Source organism: Carlito syrichta, unplaced genomic scaffold (assembly GCF_000164805.1).
Source record: "Carlito syrichta isolate Samal-C Ts95f unplaced genomic scaffold, Tarsius_syrichta-2.0.1 Scaffold115625, whole genome shotgun sequence".
In the NCBI taxonomy this organism is placed as follows: Eukaryota; Metazoa; Chordata; class Mammalia; order Primates; family Tarsiidae; genus Carlito; species Carlito syrichta.
This window is the reverse complement of record NW_007059721.1, coordinates 26,904-32,674: the sequence shown is the minus strand read 5'-3', so window position 1 is coordinate 32,674 and position 5,771 is coordinate 26,904. Positions and strand designations below refer to the sequence as shown.

At 51.7% G+C, this 5,771-nt stretch overlaps 1 long non-coding RNA gene across 1 annotated transcript in view; it reads right to left on the bottom strand.

The window, feature by feature from the left end:
* Positions 1–491: 491 nt before the first annotated feature.
* The window catches only part of LOC103275540, an 11,670-nt gene continuing 6,390 nt past the window's right edge, over positions 492–5,771 (bottom strand). Inside the window, exon 3 of the long non-coding RNA XR_505319.1 lies at positions 492–569. This is a non-coding gene — a long non-coding RNA (uncharacterized LOC103275540). The remainder of the gene's footprint in view (positions 570–5,771) is intronic.

Here is a 5,771-nt window from a genome sequence, read left to right as displayed (position 1 = left end):
GTTCACAAGTAGACGCGGTCCCAGGACTTAGGCATGAACCCCCTGGGCCCACCGGCGTAAATAAACTTGTGTCCTCACGTTCCGGGAGTCAGTTCTACCGTAACCATAGACCGCGTCACCCCAGAAAGCAGAACGAGCCCAAAGTTAGAAGCAGACTAAGAAGGGCTTCATCGAATGAATAAATCTGCAGCCCGAGGCAGGCCCCATAGGGGCTCACATCGCAGGCAGTCAGCATGCCCGCCCTGGCACACCCTGGAGCCCGCACCGTCGGGGCAGCTCACAGACTTGAAGGAACTGCGGATTCTCCCAGGTCCCCCACAGAGTGTTCCTGCGGAAAGGGTCCGGCCTCTGCTGCCCTGAACCACGCCTGCCCAGTGAGGAACACAGAGCCAAGGTCAAGGGAAAGTAGAGGCCCCCAACCCAACACGGCTCCTCCCACCGGGGGAGAGAAGAAACCACAGAGAGAAAGTTCCAGCCACACGGCATCCATCACTCACAATCTCGACAGAGCCTGGTTGTTCTGGAACAGCAGCTCCGGAAGCGTGTGCAGCTGGTTCCGGTTCAGCCGCCTACGAGAGAGGAGAGAAGATTCGGTGATCACCTGGACGTCCAGGAGTCCCAAGAGGTCGATTGCCAAGTCGGCAGCCCGGAGTTCAAACCCTAATAGGATCAGAGTGTGGTCACAGAGAACAACTTCTCTGGGCTTCAGAGGTCTAGAAAGTGAAGGTGCCAACCCACTGTGCTGCCCGTCAAAAGAGGACTGAATTTAAAAATGTGGTACATATACACGATGGAATATTACGCAGCCATAAAGAAGGACCAAATTATGGACTGCGCAGCACCTTGGATGGACTTAGAGTCTATCATACTGAGTGATCTATCACAGAAACAAAGAACTGAGTACCACATGTTCTCACTCAAGCGGACCTTGAACAATTATCGTAATACTGTAAGAAAGGGATTGGCAGTAACGGGAAACTGCCGGGGGCGGGGGCGGGAGTGGCAGTAGTGGGAATCTGTCGGGGATGGCGGGAGCACACCTCATCAACAAGGGTACCAGCATAATGAACATTTGTATACCCAGCCCTGAGTTGTACCCCACATCTTTTAAAAATTAAAAATTTTTTAAAAAGAAAGTGGAGGTGTCACCAGCCAGCGCTTGGGGAGGAAAGAACGGAATCTCTGGGAAGGACCTGCCCACGTCAGTGAGCCAAGCACCTTCCATGCCACCAGTCCCTCACATGTCCTCAGTACTTCTTATTTGCAAGCCCTGTGCAATTTCTTTCTTTTCTTTTCTTTTCTTTTTTTTTTTTTGAGTGAGAGCAGTGGCACCATCATGGTTCACTGCAGCCTCGACTTCCTGGACTCAGGCGATCCTTCCCCCTCAGCCTCCTGAGTAGCTAGCGGGGACTTACACACATTCACCACCATGTCTGGCTAATTTTTTTTTTCTATTTCTTGTAGAGAGAAGGTCTTGCTATCTTGCCCAGGCAGGTCTCAAATTCCTGGACTCAAGCAACCCTCCCACCTGGGCCTCCCTAAGTACTGCACCTGGCCTCCTTTGCAATTTATTTCTAAGGCACAACAGACCTCGGTTGGCGAGAATACACAACTACTCTTTTTTTGTAGAGACGAGGTCTGGCTGTGTTACCCAGGCTAGTCTGGAACTCCTGGGCTCAAGCGATCCTCCCGCTTCAGCCTCCCAAAGTGCCCGGCCCCGACTACTCTCGAAATGTGAACATGCCCAGCGGGGACAGGGCTGGCCACGGTCCTGACTCCTAATTGCTTTCATCCATATTTGACTCAGCAGTGGCTTAACTTTGTTCTATTGTTTGCTTTGGGTTTTTTTTTTCCCCAAGATGGAAATAGCATTATTGATTTTTTACAATGTCATTAACGAAACTGCAGGCTTAAACAAAGAAGCAGCCTCATAACAGGAGAAAGGACTTGTCCGCTGCAGTCCCCTCCCTGCACAGTCGCTGGACAGCTTTCCACGCCAGGTGACAGAAAATCGCTCTCTGTTTTTAATGACTCCCTGGTTTTCAATTCCCCTGCTGGTGAACTGACAGCTTTTCAGGACTAGAAACCTGGGCAGGAGGGGACATCCAGTTCTGGAGTACAACCTGGTGAGAAGACGGAAAGTAGAAAGGACCCCAGGCCTGGTAAGGCCGCCAGGGTTAGCCTCTTGTCACCTACCTTCAGTGACGAATTATTGGACCCTGGAGTCCAGGGATACCTTCTACGTTCTTTACAACTGTAATGGACATTAAATCTAACAATTACTTTTTAGCCTCTACTCCAGCCCATCAAGAGGAATGATGCCTCTAAGGTGCAGAATCCTGGTCCGTGGAACTCCAGCAGGGGCACCACCTGGGAGCTGGTGAGAGCTACAATATCTCAGCTGGGCACAGTGGCGCACATTTGTAATTCTAGCACCTTGGGAGGCCAAGGCAGGAGGATGGCTTAAGCCCACAGGTTCAGGACCAGCCTGGGCAACATAAGACCTCATCTCTATAAAAAAAAAAAATGTTTTTAAGTTTAAAAATTTGGTACATGCCTGTAGTCCCAGCTATTCCGGGGCCTGAGACAAGAGGATCACCTGAGCCCCGGAATTTGAGGCTGCAATGAGCCCTGATCATGCCACTAACTCCAGCCTGGGTGGCAGTGTGAGACCCCGACTCAAAACAAAACAAAGAGAGCTACACTATGTCACGCGTCGCCCCAGACCTACCGAATCACGTCTGCATATCAACAGGATCCCGAGTGACTTGTGTGTGCTGTAAGATTGGCGAAGCACTGATGTAAAAACAGCCCCATGGCCAGGCTCGATGGCTCAGCCTGTCATCCTAGCACTTTGGGAGGTCAAGGCAAGTGGATTGCCTGACCTCGTGGGTTCGAGACCAGCCCGGGTAACTCGGCAAGACCTCGTCTTTACAATAAATCAAAAAATTAGCCAGGCCTGGTAGCAAGCACCCGTAGTTCCAGCTACTTAGAAGACTGAGGCAGAAGGATCGCCGGAACCCTGCAGGTCGACGCTGGGGTGGCCGTGAGCGTGCCAGGGCACTCCAGCCTGGGTGACAGAGTGAGACTCCAACTCAAAAAAAAAAAATTAATTAAATAAATAAAAGCAGCCCCCATCATTCAATCACCTACAGCAAGTTTAAAGCATGCAGGAGGGACTGCATAGGTTATATGCAAATACTACAGCATTTTCTACAAGGCACCAGAGATCCAAGGACCAGGGTGTCTAAGGGGGTCTTTAGACCTGACTCCCCAAGGACAGCCAGGGGTGTCATAAACCATCTCAGCAAACTCACTCTTGGAAGGAACAAAGGAAAAAATCATACTTCTACGTAGCCAGAGGTAACAGGTCTGTGGTCACCTCCTAGAAGGTCACCCTGGGCACTGTTGACTTCCAACACGGTACTGACAATTAGACCTGCAACTTTAGGAAACCAACTGGAAGAAGTTTACTTTTTTATTTTTTTGAGTTGGAGTCTCACTCTGTCACCTAGACTGGAGTGCAGTGGCCGCTCCCGGCCACTGCAGCCTTGCCTGCTGGGCTCCGGCAATCCTTCCGCCTCAGCTTTCCAAGTAGCCGGATCTAGAGGCGCGCGCTACCATACCCGGCTAATTTTTTGATTTATTGTAGAGATGAGGTCTCACCAAGTTGCCCAGGCGGGTCTTGAACCCGCCGGCTCAGGCAATTCACTCACCTCGGCCTCCCAAAGTGCTGGGATTACAAGCTGAACCACCGAGCCCAGCCAGAAGTTTACTTTTAAGGGAGGCCTCCTAGGGAAACACATCATTGCCTTGGGCTAAAAAGAAGGGGGTGTCCCCAATATAATCCTTACAGCAACAAGAGTAGAGATCAGGTATTTCCTAGTGCCGTAACCACAGTCCCATAAATTAACCTTGTATTTATGCTGCCTGCTAAGTCCTTTCTCCCCAGGACTTTCTCATTTTTCTGGCTTCAATTCCTGAAAAACATTTAGGAGGGAAAGGGGAAAGGCCGGGTGCCTTGGCTCACGCCTGTAATTCCAGCACTTTGGGAAGCCAAGGCAGGAGGATTGCTTTTACCCCAGGAGTTCAAGACCAGCCTGAGCAACATGGCAAGACCTCGTCTCTACAAAAAATTAAAAATATTAGCCAGGTGTGGTGACGCACACCTGTAGTACCAGGAGATCGAGGCTGTGGCGAGCAGTGATTGACAGAGTGAGATCTCAACTCAAAAGAAAAAAAAAAAGGATTCTATACCTCATTTAAAGTGAAAAATCATGGCCGGGCACGGTGGTTCACGCCTATAATCCCAGCACTTTGGGAGGCCAAGGTGAGAGGATTGCCTGAGTCCACAGGTTCAAGACCAGCCTGTGCAACTTGGTGAGACCTCATCTCTATAATAAATCAAAAAATTAGCCGGACATGGTGGTGAGTGCCTGTAGTTCCAGCTACTTGGAAAGCTGAGGCAGAAGGATCGCCTGAGCCCAGCAGATCAAGGCTGTGGAGAATGTGAGCGTGCCACTGCACTCCAGCCTGGGAGGCAGAGTGAGACTCCAACTCAAAAAAAAGTGGAAAATCACAGGACACCTGAGAAGAGGCCCCTAAGAGGAGGGCCAGGCAAGTGACTCAGAATAATCACAGCAGTCATGGTAATCAGCGATAACCAGCCCTGACAACGTGCCAAGCAGCAGACAACCAGTTCTCCGGCCTGATTCCCCACGGGAGGGATCGCAGAGCGCAAAGGCAGGCGTCCTTCTCTTGGATGTGACAAGGGTGCTCCACACACATGCACACACTCCCATCCCGGCAACAACCCCAGGAAGGTTTTGCTGCTCCCTTCTCGCCACACAGCTTGGCTTTTGACAGGTGCCCCAGAGGTTTGCTGACTTTGTTGAACTGTCTCTCTCGGACCAAGAGGTAAGTGACCGCCCCAAGGTATCGCTGAGTGGCAGACCTGCAACCCTGAAGCCTGTCTTTCCCCACTCCCCTCCCTGGTGGCCTCAGGGGCCACGGGACCTCCACCCGCCAACTCACAGGGTGGTGGAGCGCCCTCCACTCCCTCCCGGCTGCAGGCCGGCGAGGACCCGGCAAGTTGACCGTTCATGGCCTCCAGGGCCACAGGCTGCGCTTCCATCCTCGAGTTGGTCACTGCCTGCAAGAACCAGTCACGTCCATTCCCGAGCCTCCCATGCCAGAGGTACCTGAAGTTCTAACTTCGTAGCTTAATTCACTAGGACACAAATGAGTAAAAAAGGAGGCATCGCTATAAACACTAAGCGGACCTGAAATCCCAGTGCTTTGGGAGGCCAAGGCGGGAGGATCGCTTGAGGCCAGGCGTTCAAGATCAGCCTGGGCAACACAGCAAGTCCTGTCTCTAAAAAAAAAAAAAAGAGTGCCACAAAATCGCCAAGTGCAGTGGCTCACACTTGTAATCCCAGCACTTTAGGAGGCTGAAGCAAGAGGACTGCCTAGGCCCAGGGGATCAGGACCAGCCCGGGCAACTTGGCGAGACCTCATCTCTACAATAAGTCAAAAAGTTAGCCAGGCGTGGTGATGCACGCCTGTGGTTCCAGCTACTTGGAAGGTTGAGGGGGAAGGATTACCTAAGACTAGCAGGTTGAGGCTGTGATGGGCATGAACGTGCCAGGCCTCCAGCTTGGGCGACAGAGTGAGATGATGTCTTTAACATTAAAAAGAAAACCTGGCCGGGCTCAGTGGCTCAGCCTGTCATCCCGCGCCTTTGGGAGGCTGAGGTGAGTGGATTGCCTGAG